General features: G+C 43.4%; 1 pseudogene; it reads right to left on the reverse strand.

Annotated features, from left to right (window-relative positions):
• Nucleotides 1-1653: 1653 nt before the first annotated feature.
• On the reverse strand, nt 1654-21459 carry LOC126696859 (caffeic acid 3-O-methyltransferase-like; annotated as a pseudogene).
• Between the last annotated feature and the right edge of the window lie 1247 nt (nt 21460-22706).

Consider the following 22706-nt stretch of genomic DNA (forward strand, 5'->3'; position numbering starts at 1 on the left):
CAATCGATGTGTGGATCTCAATACGCGGTGTACACACCAATTTGAGAAAGATGTTGGCTGCAAAGTTCTTTAGTTCATCAACACGATGAAGATCATGAAACTCCTTGGTTACAAAACATTACGGTGTACAAATACAGCAGCTTCTTGAAGAGAAAGATGAACTAGGGCAAATTGTCTCCGGTTCATAATATGCTTGTGAAAAACTTTTGCATTAATGTGCATCAGCTGTGACGGCCCTAAATATAATCCTTATATATGTTTAGGGTTGTGAGAAAAGAAAGTCCAAACATGTATACACGAATTGAAGTGAAATCAGATCTGAAAAATTGATTTTCTTAAATCTCGATAGATAAGGTATCTATCGAGCAGCTGTCGAGCATCGGGCTAAACTGCCTTTTAAACCTCGATAGATGTTATCTGTCAAACTAGCTGTCGAGCTTTAAAATCCAGCACTTCTTTACTTGATTCTTGGACAGACTTGCATGATTTTAACATTTGAAATTGAAACCTTATTTCTTGAAGCATTAAACACATCCTAGATCTACCCAACTACAGGTAAAGTGCGTTTTGTCAAAAGATTAGCCAATTCTATATTAACACATGTTCCTAACATAATTCACATATGTCCTAACAACTTTATGTTATTAATTATATTATTTAATTTTTGTTGAATCATTTATATGTTTCTTTTTGTGAAGTCAATTAATCATATGTTTCATGCTTATGTTTTGAATGTCATGTTTGCCTAAGCTAAAAGCTTAGCTCTAGCCTCTATCACCTTTTTATTTATTTAATTATTTTTTAATGAGTTCTTAAATTAAAAATTAACGACTGATTTTGTTTTGATAATTTGATAATTGGGGAGAAGGTGTAAATTTTAAATGTTTCCAATAAAATTATCAAGAGGAACTAATTGAATTATAAAGTTCTTAACCAAAGGATTGGTTTTCATGCCTTTACTAGACTTGCTTTCATTACATGTGATTTTTTTTTTTTTTTTTAATTTGTAAATAATAGACTTGCTTCCATTATATTAATAGAGCCAAAATGCAATACAGTAGAGGCCAAGACAGCTAACGTGGTAGACCAGGAAAGACTGCTATTACCCTGAAAGCAATAAAGATGTCTTGCTTACCGTTGATTAAAAAACCCCTCAATATAATTTTCTGAAGTGTTGTGATCAAGCTTAGAGCTGTCACCAGGTATAGTATAAGTAACGTCCAGGTATTATTGGCAATTAGTGAGAGTGGTGGTGCCGTGGTGGTGACAGTGACAGTGACAATAATGATAGTGACGATAGTGGAGATGACGACTACAGTGATTATGATGGGAGTGGTAGTAGATATATGGGATGATATTGGCAACAATAGTGGTAATAGTAACATTAACCATGTAAAGAGTCCTGATAATAGTATGAGAATGGTTTTATTGATAGAATTCGTATAATGACACAATTCTCCTTAAAATTTAAACTTGGGATTTTAATACTTAAAAATACGGAGATCAGGGTTTCACATACTCGTTGAAATAACTCTTTTATTAACCCAAACAAAGGAAATCAACATTAGAAATTTTCAAATTACAGCTTTGAATAAATCTCACACCAAAATCCCTTGTTTGGACACAATTTAAAAGTTCATAAAAAGAAAGAGGGCATCTCTAAATAGTAAATATTACAAGCAAGTTGTTTACTTGAAAAACTCCATAACCCAAAAATCAGAGACTGAACATTCAAATTTGATGCCACTAAATCCAGCCATGGTTGCCAAGGCCACGAATTCTTCTTGGGTCCTTTCCTTTCCTCCTGTGCATTGAGTCATCATAACCATATCCAATTGATAGGTGCTCTTCATAGAAGTGCTAATATTGGGCATAGTTGAAATAACTACCTCTACAACAATAACCTTTCCATCATTTGGGATAGCATTGTAGCAATTTTTTAACAGCTTCAAGCTGTATTCGTCACTCCAATCATGAAGTATCGACTGAAAAATCATCCAATTATGGTATCATTTTTCTTGAAAAATTATACCATATATTATTTATTTAGTATAAATTATATATATATATATATATATATATATATATATATATATATATATTTATATCATTTCTACCTAATAAATAACCAGTTTCTTATAATATTTTGCGCCATTACCAAATCAATTGGATGGGGAATAATTGAGACAATAAAATAAGAAGAAAAGTATTTCCTATGCAACACAAATCAGTTTGTAATGTATTTGGGTTTATGTCAAGGGTAACATAATGCCTTTTAGATATGAAACTAACCTTCATAAAAATGGCATGCCCTTCAGGAACGTTCTCAAACATATCTCCTTCTACATGTTCCACACCTGTAACATAAATTAAAAACTTATCTACATATATTGCGTATAAATACACCTTAGGCTATTAAGGTTTTCAAACTTATGATCCAAAATTATTATACCTCAAAAACATTAAAACATTTGATCAAATTTTAACTTTAACTTATTCCTCTTCTTCTTCTTCTCTTTTTTTTTTTTTTTTTTTTTTTTTGGGAGAATCAATCATGTTTTAACTTGGTGAAACAAGAAGACACCTGAAAAATGAAAATTATAAATTGAAATAATACCAGGATAAGATAGAGCATGTTGTATAACATGAGGCAAGTCGAAATTAATGTCCTTGATATTGGGGTATCTAGTAGTGATTAGGTTAATGGTAACTCCTAGACCACCACCAACATCACCTAGTTGCCTGAGTTGCTCAAAACCTTTGTAAGACTCAAGGATCTTCTTGATGACAATAGTAGTGTGGTTGAACATTGCTACGTTAAACGGACAAAATGGGCTTCTGCCCTTTTCAGGCAAATTAATTAGCCTTTTGCCATTTTTCCCAAACTAAATAGGGAAATGCCCCTCTTTTGAAAATCAACTTTTTCAAAATCGAGTTAAACCTTATAGTGACGTTTTCAAGGACCTATAGTGACGTTTTTAAGGACCTATAGTGGCGTTTTGTAACTTGATATCCATGAAATCGAGTTATAGGCAATAAAATTGCCTATAACTCGATTTCATGGATATCAAGTTACAAAACGTCACTATAGGTCCTTAAAACGTCATTATAGATCCTTAAAAACGTCACTATAGGGCTCCAGAATTTTTTTTTTTTTAACTCGATTTTGAGAAAGTCAAGTTTCAAAAGAAGGGCGTTTCCCTATTTAGTTTGGGAAGAAGGGCAAAAGGCTAATTAATTTGCCCGAAAAGGGCAGAAGCTCATTTTGTCCTACGTTAAACACCTTATTAAATCTGGGTTCCAAGTCTATATACTTGAAGAAATGCATGCCATAAGTCCTATTGAATGAAATTCCTCCCTCAAGAATTGCATCGTTCATTTGGAACCTATGAAGAGCTTTGGTTAGTACCATATCTTTCATTTATCTAGATTCAAGGGTGCAACACAATTACAATAGCATATTTAATTTTTGAAAATTAGATTCGGGAACTGGGTATGCTTTTGAGGTGGTACTAGACCACATAAGTGGAACTACCAAATCTTATGATATGGTTTCATGAGACCATCCTCTCCCGATGTAGAACCCATACGCATAGAATATACACATGTTATGAAAGCGACATCTTATAAGATATATTTTTTCTCTCGATAAATGAACATATGATATATCTATCTCCTAATAATACTAGATACTCTGCTTGGGGAGCAATTGGTTTTTTCTTGGTCAAGAACAAGGAGCTCTTACTGTTTGCTAATGAATTTTCTCTGACCTAGGAAATGCTCTCCTATTCCTAGTAGTCAGTAGAATAGAGTGCCGCCTTTCGTTGTGTGGGTGCTAGTATTGGGATCAATCTGAGTAAGTGTAGTTCCATTTCCTGGTTTCCTATTACAAGAGATAGCAATGGAGGCCATGTTGGCTTTATGGGAGAAGCTATCGCTCACGGAGTCAGAAGGAAGTAAGTATGCCGTGCAGGATGAACCCATTTTGGGTGAATACCTCCTGGCCGCAAAGTTCTTTACCAGGCGAGTTCTTAGTCCGGCGGCGATTGCAAAAACTTTTAAAGTGGTCTGGAGGACTAAAAAAGGATTTGAGGTGAGAGACATGGGTAACCACTTAGTGATCTTCTCCTTTTTCGATTCCTCGGATGTGGCGAGAGTTATGCAGGGAGAACCTTGGTCTTTTGACAAGCATTTGGTGGCCATCAAACCAATGGAAAGGCACAAGGATATTACCTCCCTGGATTTTAGCAGAACATGCTTCTGGGTTCAACTTCATGGGCCTTCTATTGGGAGTATGTCTCATAAGACAGCAATGGAGATATGTTCGGTAGTGGGAGAGGTGGATGATAGTGCAAGCGGCGACGGGGAGAGAAGGGAGTTCAACTTCCTTCGAGTGCGGGTGAATGTCAATAACTCACAACCCCTGTGCCGAGGACGACGGTTATCTTTGGCAAATGGGAAAGAAAGCTAGGTTCGTTTTATGTACGAACGACTCCCGAACATCTGCTATTGGTGCGGAAGGCTCACTCATAGCGATAGGGAATGTTCTTTATGGATACGTAGCAATGGGACACTTAAGGAAGATGATAGGCAATTTGGTGCATGGTTACGTGCGACGATCCTAAATCCATCACGCAGTAAGGTGATACGAGTGGTGGGTTTCGAGGAGGAGTTTCTTCGCACTAGGCATACTAGTGGTACAGATGACGCTTCAAAAAGTGCAGAGTTGACTGGAAGGAGTTTGGGAAACGTTCCGGCACCATCTGCTCCAGCGATGGCCACGGCCAGTGCTCTTCCTAGGGCTGAGGTGGAGCACAACGTTGGAGTTGACTCTGAAATTACTGGTTTGGAAAGGGCTTGTTTTCAGGGGGTAACAGGCGATACTCAATCAATTCCGAGTAATGAGTATCCCTTACGTGGTGGTTCAAATTTAGAAAAGGGGAAGAATGCCGTTACTTTCCAAAAATAGTTGGCGGAAATTGATTCTGAGTTGGCAAAATTTGAAGTGGAAATGGGCTCGAGTACCTTGGTTACAAATGGGCCGAGTGCTAGATTATTTGATGGTCCTCCTTTGGCTAACGGCCCAGCCCTTACTCATGGGCTCACTAAAACTCCAAGTTGGCAATAAGTGAAGGTTGGGAATCAAATAGTATTTTTTGACCGACTCCAGCAGGATATTTCTACTGATGACCCTGCTATTTGTCAAAGGGTATACACGGCAAGGAAAAGAAAGCACTCAGAGAGTTTGACAGAAGAATCAGAGGATGGGAGGCGACAAAAGAAGGAAGCTATGGACTCACCAGAACCAACGGCGAAGGATGGCCACCAGCCCCGCCGATCTCAATGATTGCTTTGGCGTGGAACTACAGGGGTTTAGGGACCCGCCGTGCAGTCCGAGAGCTTGCCGAGATGGTACAAGCGCAGGGTCCCAAGATCATGTTTCTCTCAGAAACGTGGTCTAATAAGGAGTATATGAAAAAGGTATGTTATGATTTGGAATTTGATGGTTTATTTACTGTTCCTAACAATGGGAGAGGTGGAGGTTTGGCTATGATGTGGAAATCTGAGGTAATTGTGTGGGTGGATAGTTTCTCCAACTATCATATCGATGTGATTGTGAATGGTGGTAGAGAAGATGCTTGGCGACTAACAGGGTTTTATGGGGAGCCTGAAACTAGTAGAAGGAGTGAGGGATGGAATATGTTACGGATGCTAAGCTCGAAGCCGAAGTTGCCGTGGTGTTGCTTTGGAGATTTTAACGAGCTTCTAAGGGTTGAAGAGAAGAAGGGAGGTGTACCACGGTCTCATTATTTGATGCAAATGTTTCGGGAGGCATTGGATCAATGTGATTTTGTGGATTTGGGTTTCTCTGGTCCGGCGTTCACTTGGCATGGCAGACGGAGGGGAAAGCTGATTTGGGAAAGACTGGATCGTGGGGTTGCCAATTATGAGTGGCTTGCACGGTTTCCAACAGGGAGGGTGCAACATTTGTCCTTTTTTACTTCGGACCACAGACCGATTCTCTTGACATTGGATGCGGAAGGGGAAAAACAGAGGTGGAGACGTAAACCTTTTAGATTCGAAGCAATGTGGATGACTAATCCGGGCTGTCATAATACTGTGGTTCGTGCATGGGAATCCAACCCAGATGGCTTACCAATGTACAGAACAACAAAAAAGCTGTAAAAGTGTAAGAAGATGCTTAAGAAATGGAGCACAGCCCACTTTGGTAATGTTACAAGGCAGATTAAAAAGGTAAAGGAGCTTTTGTGGAAGGTAGAGGAGGAATCAGTTAGAATTGGGGATATCCAAGAGGTAGTGAGATTGAAGTCTGAATTAAATTTGTTGATTGATAGGGAGGAACAGATGTGGCATCAGAGGTCTCATGTGAAATGGGTTCAAAGTGGGGATCAGAATATGAAATTCTTTCACGATACAGCCACACAGAGGAAAAGAAGAAATTTTATAAGGGGTGTTCGAGATGAAGGAGGGGTTTGGCAGAATGATGAGGGGGTATTCTCGAATCTGTTTATTGATTATTATACTAGTTTGTTTACTTCATCTGGGTCACAGGAGCTGGACCGTGTGCTGGAGGGTGTTCAGGAAGTGGTAACAGAGGAAATTAATGCTAGTCTTGTGATGGAGTACAAACCAGAGGAAGTGGTTGCTGCTATTAAGGAGATGGCTCCCTTAAAGGCGCCGGGTCCAGACGGCATGTCACCACTGTTTTATCAATCATATTGGCCTGATGTTGGTACGGAGCTAACTCAAGCTGTTTTGTCCTGTTTGAATTCTGGTTCTATTTTAAGATCAATTAACCATACATTCATTTCTTTGATTCCGAAAGTTAAAAACCCAGAAAGAGTAACTGAGTTCAGACCGATAAGTCTCTGCAATGTCATCTATAAGATTGTTAGTAAAGTAATAGCCAATAGGCTTAAGCCTTGGCTTAATTCCCTTATTTCGGAGACGCAGAGTGCCTTCACAGCTGGCAGATTAATTACCGACAATATATTAATCGCCTTTGAGTCTTTGCATCACATGAAGATGAGCTATTTTGGCAAGAAGAGTTTCATGGCTCTTAAATTGGATATGAGCAAAGCATAAGATAGGGTGGAGTGGTTGTTTTTGGAGAAGATTCTTTTAAAGATGGGTTTTCAAGCTTCTTGGGTTGCTCTTATTATGGAGTGCATTACAACGATATCGTATTCTATTTTAGTAAATGGTGAGCCGAAGGGTATGATCAAGCCATCAAAGGGTCTCAGGCAAGGTGATCCCCTCTCTCCCTATCTATTTATGTTCTGTGCGGAGGGGCTTAATGCCATTTTAAGAAAGGCTGCTGAAGCTGGGGACATTCAGGGGTTTTCAATTTGTAGAAGAGGACCCAAGTTAACCCACCTCTTTTTTGTAGACGATTGCTTGCTCTTTTGCAGGTCGACACTAGAGGAGTGTGAAAAAATTTAGGAATTATTAGCATTATATGAGAGGGCATCAGGGCAGATGGTAAACAAGGATAAGACTACCTTGTTCTTTAGCAGAAACACTGATGAAGATATTAAGGAGACGATAAAACTCTCTCTGGGGGTTCCGGCCATCCAACACTATGAGAAGTATCTAGGGTTACCTTCCTTTGTGGGAAGAAATAAGAAGGCATGTTTCACTCAGATTAAAGAGCGGATTTGGTCTCGTATGCAAGGTTGGAAGGAGAAACTCCTCTCTCAAGCCGGGAAGGAAGTCATGATAAAAGCTGTCATCCAGTCTATTCTGGCATACTCTATGAGTGTGTTCAAACTTCCTATTAGGCTTGGCAAGGATATCGAAGCAATGATCAGAAGATTTTGGTGGGGGAAGGGGGATAAAAAGAAAATACATTGGGTGAAATGGAGTAATCTATGTACTTCAAAGTCTGTTGGTGGTATGGGTTTCCGGGATTTACAGCAGTTTAACCAAGCCTTACTGGCGAAGCAGGTCTGGAGGTTAGCACATCAAAAAGATTCTTTACTATTCAAGGTCTTTCAGGCCAAATTCTTCCCTGGTGGAACCATATTTGATGCTGGGGTGCCGATCAATTGCTCATATGCGTGGAGAAGTGTCCTTCAAGCTAGGGAGGTCATTCTAAAAGGGGCTATCTGGAGGGTAGGTGATGGTGCCTCGATTAAAATTTGGGAGCATAGGTGGCTGCCATCAACTTCTAGCGGATTTGTCTTATCACCGAAAGGAGGTTCTGATGCAGTCTGGGTAAAAGAGCTTCTGGTACCTAACTCTGGACTTTGGAATTCGGATTTGCTGGATAGGATTTTTATGCCATGGGAAGCTAAAGAAATTAAAAGAATACATGTTTGTGCTCTTGGACAGAATGATGCTTATATCTGGCCTCTCACTCCGGATGGGAATTATTTGGTTCGCAATGCTTATCGAATGCTAGCAATGGCAAAATCCAGCAGTGAACCAGCTTCTTCAAGTCCGGCAGCCACGAATCAAGTCTGGAAGGGTGTGTGGAAGATTCGAGCTTCGAATAAAGTTAGACACTTCATATGGAGGGCAGTAAAGGACTCTTTACCCACTAAGGAAAATCTGAAGAAACGGCAGATTCAGCTGGATGTCACTTGCTCTCTCTGTGATGAATCCAAGGAAGACACGATGCACGCATTGCGGTTGTGTGATCAGGCTCAATCGGTGTGGAAGTTTGAAGCTAGCTTTGTTTACTTGTATCAAAGGAAGTTCAGAACCTTTATGGATTTGTTTGAGGTTGTGCTGGACAGGGGTTCGGTATTTAAGGTGGCTTGGTTCTCCACAATTGCATGGAGTTTGTGGCAGAGACGAAACAGGATTAGAGAGAGGCAGTAGACATGGCCTCTCCATGAGGTGAGTAGGCGGGCAAAAGAGATGGCTCTAGAGTTCTTTGAGATCAATCGGAAGCCTACCCAGCCAGTGCGACGATCTATTCCTACCTATTGGCATCCCCCACAAGAAGGTATGTACAAAGCTAATTTTGATGCTGCCCTCTTTGATGATCTTGGGATGGCTGGTCTGGGTGTTGTGGTGAGGGATTCAACAGGGAATATCATTGCTGCCCTCAGTCAGAAGGTCCGCTGCCCTCACTTTGTGGAGATGGTTGAAGCTTTGGCTTGCTATCAGGCTTTAGTTTTTGCTCAGGAATTATGTCTTTCACAAGTGGTGTTTGAAGGTGATAGTCTTCGTATTGTCTAGGCAGTCAACAGTCAGGAGGCATGTTTAACTTTATTTGGTCATGTAGTGGGAGAGATTAAGAACTTACAGAGAGGCCTTAGATTTTCTTGTTTTCAGCATGTAAAGAGGGATGGCAACAAGCTTGCTCATTCTCTTGCCCGTAGAGCAGTTTCTTCTGCTGACACTAATGTATGGGTAGAAAAACTACCTAGTGATTTGGAAGATGTCTTCCAATTTGATTTTGATCACCAATAAAATTCACTTACCTCTTTCTCAAAAAAAAAAAAAATGATATATCTATCTCCATTTTGTGAAATTTAATTTTGGTTTTGAATTTCGTCCTTTACACTTATAAAAAATAATTAACTTTCTTCACTATTAAAAGAATAATGATTAACTTTCAAGAAAAGTCAAAGTTGCAAATCTTCTGTATCTACACGGCTTTCCCATACAACTAAACAAAACTTTGTTTTGCTTTTGCCCATCTATTATTTGACCCAATTTTTTTCGATACCAAGTTTTGTTGATATCAAATGTAATTATTTGACCCAAATTAAGAAAGAAACGAAGTTGCTAAAAGGGCATAAAGCCTATCGTAATAAAAATAGTAAAATATAGGGGCAATTACATATATGCATATAGCAGATAGTAGACTTTGACCTTAATTTCAAATTTAATTCAATGTTTAATTATATTAACCACCATTTTAATAGTTTAAAAGTGTTATAATGTTTTGAGAATTTTGTAATTTCATTGGTTGACATCTCTTGGTATTTAAAATAAAAACATTTAGGATTTAAATCATTTCTACCCTAATTAGCAAATTGTATATTTTATATATTAATAATAATAATAATAAAATAAGTTACGGGCACAAAAAAAAAAAAAAAAAAAAAAAAAAAAAAAAAAAAAAAAAAAACAACAACGTAGTCTAGATTTACTCTTACTTCACACATTCGTAACCAACTAACAAAGGTAATAAGCAAAAATAAATCAAACAATCAATGAAGACCAAGTAAAGGGGAAAAAAATGTAATTTTATAACTACAAATCATTTTATAACATTTTTACAAAATATTGATATGATCAATACTTCTTATTAATTTTCATCTGGGCTTATCGTTAATATCATTTTTTTTCACTTATTAATAACTGTGGGGCCCGGCCCAAAAATGATGGGCTATTCCAAGCTCAAGCCCGTCCGAGGAGCATCCTGTCCAACGAAAAGCCTCATATGAAGCGCTATTCAACCCCAATAGCGTCAAGGAAACCCGTCCGAGGAGTAATTCCTCCTCGGACGTCATGAAGCCCAGACGAGAAACTCTGCTCAGCCATTTCAGCTCACCTTCCCAACATATAAAACGAATTAAATTCAAAATATCTCACGAAAGGCTACCACCACATTAATTGCGCCCCAACCACCCTCTTGGCCGCATTAATGAGGAAAAGACTCCTGAACAGTACCGCCTTGGCCTCTGCAACTCACAAAGGGTCTGATGAGGGCGTCTGATGGGACAGGTGCTCGAGTGGATGCTTGGATGATTAACAGGTGTAAGGCTGGGATGAAAAGAAGAAAAATATATAATGTAGTGGAGTCCCTCAAAGAAGGGGACGGGAGAACTGTATGAAGAACAAAAAAAGAAATAAAATCAGACTTGAGAATAATCCATTCTGGTGTATTTCTATTTTCCTTTTGCAAACCACTGCCCATGCATAAGACCGAACCAGTTCACTGAGGCCAAGTTCTTTGACCCATCCTCTACAAACAATTATTGTGGGTTGCGCTTTGGGCCAGGGCCTGATCAACATAAGTTGGGCCAGGAAAATTGTGTAACCACAATTGGCGCCGTCTGTAGGAAGAACTAGGGCGTCAGCTAGTGCAACGGTCAAGCATGTCAGAACTAGACCCGCACCAAGAGGATCCTCACCAAGCTAACTCCCAACGGACACGACATGCCGAGTCCCAGAGGCAAAATAACCCAGCTGGCCCAGGTGAAAGGGGGAATCGTGAAGGGAGTGTGCATACCACCCGGACGAGCCAGAGTCACACTCAGATAGGAAGTCACGTGTCTCAGAGGCGAAATAGTCACCAGGCCATGCAGCGAGAGATAGATGACCTAAAAAGGAAGTTACGACGTGCGCAGCGAAGACGATCTCCCTCTGACTCAGGCGAGTCTTCTAGTCCAGAAGACGTGAGTTACAGACGAAGGTCAAGGACCCCACCAAGCGAAACCTTTTCTTACAAAAAGGAACCACGCCTTGTACGAAAGTATGAGCGCCCGTCCAGCAAAGGTTCGGGGAGCGACGCCATGAAGAAGGCGTTGGATCAGGTTTCAAGATCACCCTTCACGAATAGAATCGAAGGGGCTAAGATGCCAAGACGCTTCAACCAACCGGCGTTCGCCATTTATCACGGCAAAGCAGACCCGATGGAGCACGTGAGTCAGTTTAATCAAAAGATGGCAATTTACTCGCAAAACGAGGCCCTGATGTGCAAAATCTTCCCCTCTAGCTTGGGATCGATGGCGATGAGATGGTTCAACAGCCTGAAGACAAACTCCGTGGGCTCCTACAAGCAGCTCACTCAAGCTTTTTGCTCCCGTTTCATTACAAACACTAGAGTCCCTCGACCTCTCAGTTCGCTGCTGTCCTTGTCCATGCACGAAGGAGAAACCCTGAAAGCGTATTCGGATAGGTATTGGGAGGTGTATAACGATTTAGATGACAACCATGATAACATTGCTATCAGCACATTCACAAGCGGCCTCCCCACCGGGCATGGCTTAAGGAAATCCCTCACCGGGAAACCAGCTACTGACGTCCAACAGCTGATGGATAGGATCGACAAGTACAAAAGAGTGGAGGAGGATCAGCTGCAAGGGAAGGGCAAGGAGAAGGTCGTCCCCTTTAAGGCAAATGATTTCAGAATGAAACGTCACAATCCTGGTCAGCCGAGGAGAGATTTTCCGCGACAGGCTGGGCAGAGCACCCCGCAAACAGTGAATGCCGTATTCAGAGAGCCAGTACAACAGGTACTGGAGAAAGTAAGGGATGAACCCTATTTCAGATGGCCGGGAAAGATGGCTGGAAACCCTGCCAATCGTAATCAGAACTTGTACTGCCAATATCATCAGGACCACGGGCATACTACTGAGGACTGCAGGAGTCTGTGGAATCACCTAGATCAATTGGTCCGAGAAGGAAAGTTACGTCACCTGCTGCACCCATCAAGCGGCCATCCCGGCCAAGCAGCACAAGAACCTCGAAGGGACGTGTCTTTAAGACCCCCCACCGGGACGATACATGTCATCCTCGCTGCACCAGGAAGAACTGGGCCGCCCATCCCCAGGGTATTAGCCGTGGATCATTTCCCCTACATGGGCAGGCAAAGAGAGCCCAAGAGGTTAAAAAAGGGAAGCTCTTTGATACTGAGATTCTCGGATGAGGATAAAGAAGGAACAATTCAACCTCACGATGATGCCTTGGTGGTCACCTTGCGGATTGGGGGTTTTGATGTTAAAAGGGTGTTAGTAGATTCGGGAAGCGCGGTGGAGATAATGTACCCCGACCTATACAAGGGGCTAAACTTGACGCCAGAAGATTTAACAGCTTATGATTCCCCCCTCCTCAGCTTTGAGGGGAAGCTTGTCACGCCAAAGGGGCTAATCCGACTGCCCGTACAGACTGGGGTGGAAGTGGTGGAGGTAAATTTTATCGTGGTCGACGCTTATTCACCCTACACTGCGATAGTTGCAAGGCCATGGATCCACAGCCTAGAGGCCGTGACCTCCACACTTCACCAGAAAGTAAAATACCCATCCCAAGGACGAGTAGAAGAGATCCGAGGAGATCAGGCCGTGGCCAGGAAGTGTGTGGTGGCCGCCATTTTACATCGGCCCTTGGTCGAGACCTCGGACTCAAAAAGCTTATAGCAACCAGCCTCCTCAGTGAAGCATAACGAGGGGCTGGCCGAGGAGATAAGGTGTGAAGGCCTAGATAAGATTGCTGTCAGCGATGACCCGGAGAAGTTCTTTCAGGTCGGCTCTGAATTGCCCTCTCAAGAAAAGGAGGAACTGGTCAGATTTCTCAGAGAAAACGTCGATGTATTCGCTTGGGACGCCTACGATGCCCCGGGAGTCGATCCCAGCCTTATTTGTCACCACTTGAACGTCAACCCCTCTTCCACTCCGAGGAAGCAGCCACCCCGACGCCCTTCAAAGGAGCACGCTAGTGCCGTGAGAGACGAGGTGGCAAAATTAAAAAGGGCAGGGGCTATCAAAGAGGTCTTTTATCCCGAATGGTTGGCAAACACAGTGGTGGTAAGGAAGAAGACGGGGAAGTGGAGGGTCTACGTAGACTTCACGGATCTGAACAAGGCGTGCCCCAAGGACCCATTCCCCCTACCCAAAATTGACCGATTGGTGGACGCAATCGTGGGGCACCCTCGAATGAGTTTCCTGGACGCCTTCCAGGGCTATCATCAGATACCCCTTGCGCTGGAGGACCAAGAGAAAACGGCTTTCATGATGCCCATCGGAAATTATCATTATAAGGTGATGCCTTTCGGGCTAAAGAACGCAGGTTCGACATACCAAAGGATGATGACTCGGATGTTCGAGCCACAACTGGGTAAAATCATTGAGGTGTATATAGACGATATGGTCGTGAAGAGCAAAAGGGTGTCCGAACATGTGAAAGACCTTGGAACCATCTTCGCTATCTTGAGGGAGCACCGCTTGCGGCTAAATGCCTCCAAATGCTCGTTCGGAGTCGGGTCTGGGAAATTCCTAGGGTACATGGTCACCCACAGGGGAATAGAAGGAAGTCCTGACCAAATCAAAGCCATTAACAGCCTACAGACTCCTCGGAACCCGAAGGAGGTGCAGAAGCTCACTGGCATGATTGCGGCATTAAGCCGATTCATATCGCGATCGGCGGATCGATGCCGGCCTTTTTACCTCCTGATAAACAAGTGGAAAGAGTTCAAATGGTCAGAGGATTGCGTTCAGGCTTTCCAGCAGCTTAAAGACTACCTGTCCCGACCACCCATCATGTCCAGTCCTGAGGCAGACGAGGTGCTGTTTGCATACATCGCCGTAGCTCCCCACGCCGTAAGCCTGGTACTAATACGGGATGATAATAGGGTACAGCGACCGGTGTACTATGTGAGCAAGTCACTACATGAAGCCGAGGTGCAGTACCTACCCTTAGAGAAGGCAATTTTGGCGATAGTGCATGCAACCCGGAAGCTTCCTCATTACTTTCAGGCGCACACGGTCATCGTCCTGACTCAGCTTCCACTTCGAGCCGTGCTTCGAAGTGCTGACTACACAGGAAGGATCGCCATGTGGAGTGCTCTTCTGGGGGCTTTCGATATTAAATATATGCCCAGACCCTCCGTCAAAGGACAGGTCCTCGCAGACTTGATAGCAGAGTTCGCTGAGCCCTCTATAGAAACGATGACCGAGAAGAAAGACATGTGCGGAAAACTGGTCGGCGCGATTTCGGCCGGGGAAACCATGCATTGGAAGGTCTACGTGGATGGTGCGGCCAACCAGAGAGGATCAGGAGTTGGGATAGTTTTAATATCGCCAGACGGCGCTGTCATTGAAAAGTCATTAAGACTCGGATTCTCGGCTACGAACAATGAAGCCGAATACGAAGCCTTACTTCAAGGAATGGCAATGGTTCAAAGGTTGGGTGGAAGAGTAATAGAAGCCTTCTCGGACTCCAGATTAGTGGTCGGACAAGTGATGGGGGAGCTGGAAGCTCGAGATACTAGGATGCAAGAGTATCTGGGACAAGTCAAACGGCTACAGGAGAGCTTTGAATCCTTTAGTTTAACGCACATCTCCAGGAGCGTAAACACTCATGCAGACTCGCTGGCCACTCTTGCCACGTCCTCGGCACGTAATTTGCCACGAGTAATCCTAGTCGAAGATCTAGTTAAGGCCAGTCCCATCAGTGGAAACCCGACCCAAGTCCATCAGATAAGATAGAGCCCCAGTTGGATGGACCCCCTAAGGAATTTCCTCCAAGATGAGATCCTACCGGAGGAAAGACTAGAAGCCGAGAAGATACGTAGAAACGCTCCTCGTTTTTGGCTATCAGAGGACCGCAAGCTTTATCGGCGCTCATACTCTGGACTGTACCTGCTTTGCGTACATCCAGAAGAGTCCGAGTCTCTTCTTGAAGAGTTGCATGAGGGAGTATGTGGAAGTCACACCGGAGGAAGATCGCTGGCGCACAGGGCACTCACCCAAGGATACTGGTGGCCGAACATGCAGAGACAAGCCCAGGAATACGCTAAGAAGTGCGATCAGTGCCAAAGATTCGCCCCAAATATCCACCAACCCGGAGGGGTTCTCAACCCACTCTCCAGTCCATGGCCGTTCGCGCAATGGGGTCTTGATATTGTCGGACCTTTCCCCAAGGCTGCGGGGAACAAGCGATACATAATGGTCGGAACCGATTACTTCACTAAATGGGTGGAAGCTGAGCCTTTGGCCAACATCAGGGACGTGGACGCCCAGAAATTCATCTGGAAGAACATTATCACCCGCTTCGGAACTCCGAGAACCCTCATTTCCGACAATGGTCTTCAGTTTGACAGCAAGAATTTTAGGGAGTATTGCCGTGAGTTTGGGATCATTAATCGATATTCCACTCCCGCATAGCCCCAAGGAAATGGGCAAGTCGAGGCCGTAAACAAGGTCATAGTGAACGGGTTGAAGAAAAGACTGGATGAGTCAAAGGGGAGATGGGTAGAAGAACTACCGCACGTCTTATGGACCTATCGGACAACGCCGCGGCGTTCAACCGGTGAAACTCCCTTCTCGATGACTTACGGGGCAGAGGCTGTGCTTCCAATCGAGAACAACTTCCCCACGTTGAGGTCTAGTTCGTTTACCCCAGGTGATAACGATGAGTTGTTAGGAAGAAGTCTGGACCTAGCCGAGGAAAGAAGGGAAAAGGCCACGATTCACATGGCCTATTATCACCAGAAGCTAAGACAAGGGTATGATGCTAACGTCAAACTGCGGCCTCTGGGTCCAGGTGATCTCGTGATGAGGAAGATTCTTGGCAGCGCAAAGAACCCCTCTTGGGGCAAGTTGGGGCCCAATTGGGAGGGACCATACCGTGTCACATCCGTGGCCGGAATAGGCGCCTACTACCTAGAGGATTTGGATGAAAAAGCTATACCTCGACCATGGAATGTAAATAACCTCAGGAGGTATTATTATTAATAAAAATGGCTTAGCATATGTTCTCTTTCATGACTATTTGCCGCTTGCCAGTCTACATTACAATTATTTATAAGTTTTAAACAGAGCCCAAGTCCTGCATGGCTCCTCGGACCACAGACTTGGGGTAAATTAATACTTAAGCCAATTATTTATAAGTTTTAAACAGAACCCAAGTCCTGCATGGCTCCTCGGACCACAAACTTGGGGGAAATTGTTACTTAAGCCAACTATTTATAAGTTTTAAACAAAACCAAAGTCCTGCATGGCTCCTCGGACCACAGACTTTAGGGGAAGTTATTACTCATGACAGCTCATAGTTTTAAACAGAACCTAAGTCCTGCATGGCTCCTCGGACCACAGACTCTAGGGGAAATTATTACTCATGACAAGTCATAGTTTTAAGCAGAACCTAAGCCCTGCCTGGCTCCTCGGACCACAGACTTTTGGGGAGATTATTACTTGTGATAGATTGGGAGATTATTACTTAAAGGAAATCACTTTTAATACATGCGCACCGTCTAGCACCATCGCGACCCTCGAATGAGCAACCCAAAAACCCATTTTCATTTTGACCGTTTGCCTGTATCTACCTCGTTGCAAATTTTAAAAAAAAAAAAAAAAAAAAAAAAACGCTATTGACATACATTCTTAGTAAGCAAAACGAACATTTTATATTAATATTCCGAGTACATTAAAAGGAGAGGTCCTTACAAAAGAATGAAAAAACAAGACAACTCTCATAAAAAAAAAATAAAAATAAAAATAAAAAAATAAAAAAAAAAAAAAAAAGGATGCTAAGCCTTAGCGGGAGAATCTTCTTTCTGCTCGGGCTGAGGAGGAGGAACCTCAATGGTAGAGTCTGTGGCAGGATCCTTAGCCACATCAGGCACAAGGACGGCATCAGGCACCGCCAAGTCTTGCTCCGAAGCGACTTGGGCTTCATCAGGGCTGGCTCGGATCTCCGGAGGATAGAAGATGCTCTCGGGCAATCTTAGTGCCGAATCCGCAGGAACTCCTGCAGCGTCGAGAGCATGAGCCCATGAAAGGTCGCAGTACTCCCTGCACACCTCAGGGATCTCCTCGGACAGCCTGGCCTCAGTCTCTTCGGCCCCGAGCTGGCGAGCAGCATTCTTCTCAGCCTCTGTGGCCTCTCGGATCAGCTGGGTCTCCTCCCTTGCCAGCCTCAGTTCATCCTCCACCTTTTGCAGGGCAGTCCTAAGATCCTGCACTGCCTGCCTCTTGGTGTTAAGGTTAAGCTGAGCCGTGTACAGTTGTTTGCGCTGGTCCTCCGCCTGATCCTCGGCACTCTTCAGGCCAGCCTCTGCACTTTTACGTCAGTTCTCCGAATCCTTGAACTCAGCCGTGAGTTTAGTGTGATCATGCTTGAGGGACCCTAAGGCTTTCTCTACCTCTGTCCGAGCCTGGGTCTCAGCCTCAGCCAGATTGCGGCTATTATGGCAAAACTCCTCGGCCACGAAGACCTGCTGAGTAATCTGCAGACAAAACAAGAGTGCCCTTAAAAGAAAAATATATAATCTAACAGGATCAAGTAAATGGACAAAGCAATAAAAGGATTACTTACCAGCGCGAGATCCCTTTTAAGGGACAGGAAGAGCTCGGACTGGGTGCACCGCCTGTAGGCCTCCATGTCCCGAGGAAGAAGTAGGGGCTGCTCTAAGGCCTCCGCCACGTACCCTGCCCGACCACGATTATACTCTCGGACCGAAGCAGTGTAAGGAATGGCGAGCCCATCCAGCTCCAGCTTTGGGTCCCATGAACGAGGGGAAGCGCGCACTTCAACAAGGTTCCCCTCATCCCTGCTGTCCGAGGAGGTGCCCCTTCTGCTCCTTGGCGCCCGTGAGGTTTTCTGCTGCTTGGTCGGCTGGACAGCCACCTCGCCTTCCTCAGGCGTGTCCACCGGCCTCTTCTTCTTCAGGTCCGGGATAACCTTAAGGCCAGGGTCCGAGACGCCCTGGGGGACCACAGGGGGAAGGGTTTTGACCTTTGATGGACTTGGACCCTTCGATGGCTGAACCTTTGATGACTGACCTTTCCCCCGAGAGGTCATCAGCTCCTTTAGAGACTTTCCCTTTCCTGCCATGGGCTCTACCTCTTCGTCTGAAGTATCGTCCGAGCAGATAACGATTGAGGGAACACCAACCGCGGAATGTTGATCCTGCTCTGCTTCGGGATTAAAGGGCTCCACCAAGGGGTTTTGCTGAACTTCCTCCTCGAAGTAGAACTTGTCTATTTCTTCCTCAAGGGAAAGACGAGATGATTCAGCTCCTTCTTCAACCAAAACAGCAGCACCAGGCTCGTTTACCGGAGGTAGCTGCTCTGCCAAGTAAGGATTTCTGACACCTGGTAACACCACTGGTGGCAAATCGTGGTCAGCTAGGAATCCGTCCTGGGACACGTCAATTCTAGCCAGCCTCGGACTGCCAGCCCTTATAGCGTGACCGACCGCCTGAAAAGCACTGCTCAGAGGTTGGTAACCCAGAACCAAATGGGCCGCGCGCAACTGTCCGTCATGGGTGACGTAAATCTCCGACCTGAGAAGATAGTTCAGCGCTGGCACGTTCACAAGTCTTATCCGAGGAGCAACGTGACTTTTGTCTGCAAACAAACCAAGAAAAGTGAGGTCAGATCATGAAATTTTCCAATTACAAAGAAAGCCAGAAAAAATAACCCCTCAACACTAAATCCTTTCCCCAAAAAGAATCAATCCTAAAAGCGCCGCACCTGGGTTTCCTGCCCGAGTTGGACAGTGAATACCGTCGAACCACTCCCCAGAAGCAATGAGGAAGTCATCCTTCACGGTCTTATTGGAAATTGGAAGACAAGTAATCAACCTAACGACCTCGTTCCGGGATTTAAGATAATACCCATCATCCCCGAGGCGGTGGCATTCGTACAAATAAGCCACATTGTGCCAAGTGAGGCCTAGATTCATCCGCTCGTTTAAGACATCTATACAGCCTAGTATCTTGAACATATTTGGGGCACACTGATACGGCGTCAACCTATGGTTGAACAGGTATTCCCTTGTGATCCTGCGCATGGGAAGTGTCATCCCTCCCTCTATGAAAGCAATCATGGGGATAACGACTTCTCCCTCAACTCTATCGGTCAATATTCCTTCAAGAGGACAGTGCCGCAGCCCAACCCTCGGGGGAATGTGGTATTTAGCCCTAAAGGCTTCCATAGCGGCAGGAGTTTTTACTAATTTTTCGAATCTACCCATCTGAACTGAACTGAGGAAATGAAAGTAAAGACTGAAAAGAAAAGTAGAGTCCAAGGAAGGAATTGAAACGGAGAGAAAGGCGAAATGTACTGGTACCTTCACAAAACGCTCAAGGGGACGCCTAGGAATCTCTCTTGGACGAAGCGCTTCACAAGAACGGTTACGGCGGCGTAACGGACGCAAGTGTTCGTATATCTCTGGGATTCGATGGAGTTCTCTGGATCCTTTTGGGGTTTGAGAAATGCAGATGAAAAAGGAAACTGAACCCCGCTGACGTCTTATATAGCAGGGAGGAGAGAGAGAAAAGATCATCCCCGCCTAGAAATACGGGAAGAAACGATGGCCGTACGATCCACGCCAAGCCGTTGGATGAAGGGAACATAACGCCTCCAGAAGTTAATGGCCACGTCTCGTAAATTGTAGCGCGTCAAAAGTAACGGTCCGCACGCGCGCCCCACGATCTCCTTATTTCCCTCCACTCACAAACATCAAAACCCCGCCTTTCCCCTCGGAGGGAGGTAAAAACCGGAGTTTTGAGGGGCTATTGTGGGGCCCGGCCCAAAAATGATGGGCTATTCCAAGCTCAGGCCCGTCCGAGGAGCGTCCTGTCCAACGAAAAGCCTCATATGAAGCGCTATTCAACCCCAATAGCGTCAAGGAAACCCGTCCGAGGAGTAATTCCTCCTCGGACGTCATGAAGCCCAGACGAGAAACTCTGCTCAGCCATTTCAACTCACCTTCCCAACATATAAAACGAATTAAATTCAAAATATCTCACGGAAGGCTACCACCACATTAATTGCGCCCCAACCACCCTCTTGGCCGCATTAATGAGGAAAAGACTCCTGAACAGTACCGCCTTGACCTCTGCAACTCACAAAGGGTCTGATGAGTGCGTCTGATGGGACAGGTGCTTGAGTGGATGCTTGGATGATTAACAGGTGTAAGGCTGGGATGAAAAGAAGAAAAAATATATAATGTAGTGGAGTCCCTCAAAGAAGGGGACGGGAGAACTGTATGAAGAACAAAAAAAGAAATAAAATCAGACTTGAGAATAATCCATTCTGGTGTATTTCTATTTTCCTTTTGCAAACCACTGCCCATGCATAAGACCGAACCAGTTCACTGAGGCCAAGTTCTTTGACCCATCCTCTACAAACAATTATTGTGGGTTGCGCTTTGGGCCAGGGCCTGATCAACATAAGTTGGGCCAGGAAAATCGTGTAACCACAATAACCATTCATCGTATAAAAAAAATGTTGTAAAATAATTTATAATTATAGTATTTTTCAAATTCAAAATAGGAAAGGAAAAAATAATAATAATAATAATAAAACGAACCAGCTTTTTATAAAGACTTGGTCTTGAATCAAGGCCAAGAAGGGACCCAATTACACGCCATCTTCATTAGTCACAAAGTACTCAGACACTGGAATAAGACTGTAGAGCCTCTGGAAAGACCCAAAGTCCTCATCAGTAACCACGGTGCAACCAAGCACAAAGTGGCTGACCAGCAGCTTGAGAATGCGGTCCAGCATCATGGCTGCGTCGGGGTTCTTGGTGGGCATCTGAGCTACAATCTGCGAGGGAGAGAGCTTGGCTCCAGGACCCGCTTTGGTTAAGATATCAAAAACCCCAAGCTTAATGGCCGAGTGCAAGACCATGGGCAGCACAATGGAGGTCGAGAGCTGCATGGCACAGGAGAAACTCTTTTCTTCTCTTTGATCATTATCAAGATTTCTTGGATTGAATTCTTTTAGAAAGGCCATAATATTAGGACTAAAAGTGAACTGAACTCTTATTTGTTTTCTTCACCTACAAGATATTTAATTGAATGATTGATATATATATAGGTATTCAAGAATGGGTAAAACTTATTAGGTTGTGTTAACAGGCACCTTGCGGTGCCTGTTAACCACAATATTTTTTACTTTTTTTCTGACAAAATTTTTGTTTTTTTGTTTTTGTTTTTGTTTTTTTTTTTATGTCATTTTTTTTTTCCAGTTTTATAGGTACTATTTGGTGTCTTTTTTTGACAAATTTCTTTGTCTTTTTATGTAGTTAACATCTTCCATACAATTTACAGAGAATAAAAAAAAAAAAAAAAAAACCATACATACATGGTTTTTGTTAGTGCACGTGACACCTTTGGATTCCAGCACACACGTTTGTTAAAGCTCATTTTATGTACTTAACAAGCACCAAGCGGTGCTTGTTAGCATTTTCCATATAGTTTACCGACCAAAAAAAAAAATTCCATATATTCATGGTTTTTGTTGGGTGCACGTGACACCCTTAGATTCCAGCACACGCATTTGTCAAAGCTCGTTTATGAGCTTGTTCCAAAAGTTTTCAAAATTAGCTCTTTCATTTAGAATAAGTCTTGTGCCACATAAAGTGGCACATCACAGTGAGAGTGTGAGGGAGTGAAAAAGAAAAATGAGACATTTTTTTTTGCTCAAGCTACACACAAAGAAGATAAATTGGTGGAGTTCTTTTGGAGTTTTTGAGTGCTACAACTATGGAGAGTTGGAGTATTTAGAGGAATATTTTGCTACTGGTATTGTGGTGAGATTGTATTTTACTCCTTGAGATTTAATTTGTTGTGTATCCAATTTATTGTGGACTCAAGTTTAGCATAAACTTGATAGTTATAATCTCTATTTCATAGTAGATATTTTTTGGAGCTGCTCATGGTTTTTCCCTCTACACTGAGGGTTTTCCATGTAAGATTTGGTGTTCTTGTGTGGTTGTGTTTATGTGATGCTTGCTAGAATTTTTTTGTTTCCATAATATTGCTATTGCTTGGTAGATATATATATATATATATATATATATCTATATCTATATATATATATATATATATATTAATTTACACATAGACATAGAGGGGATTTAGGATTTTTCCCTAACAGTTTCAAACCGGACAGTTCAATAAAACCACTAAAGTGAGATGTTCAAAGTTTTAAAGGTTAGACCAAAGTCGAACTATTATAACCTCATAAATAATTTAATAATTATCTAAA

This window comes from Quercus robur, chromosome 8 (genome assembly GCF_932294415.1).
Source record: "Quercus robur chromosome 8, dhQueRobu3.1, whole genome shotgun sequence".
NCBI lineage: Eukaryota > Viridiplantae > Streptophyta > Magnoliopsida > Fagales > Fagaceae > Quercus > Quercus robur.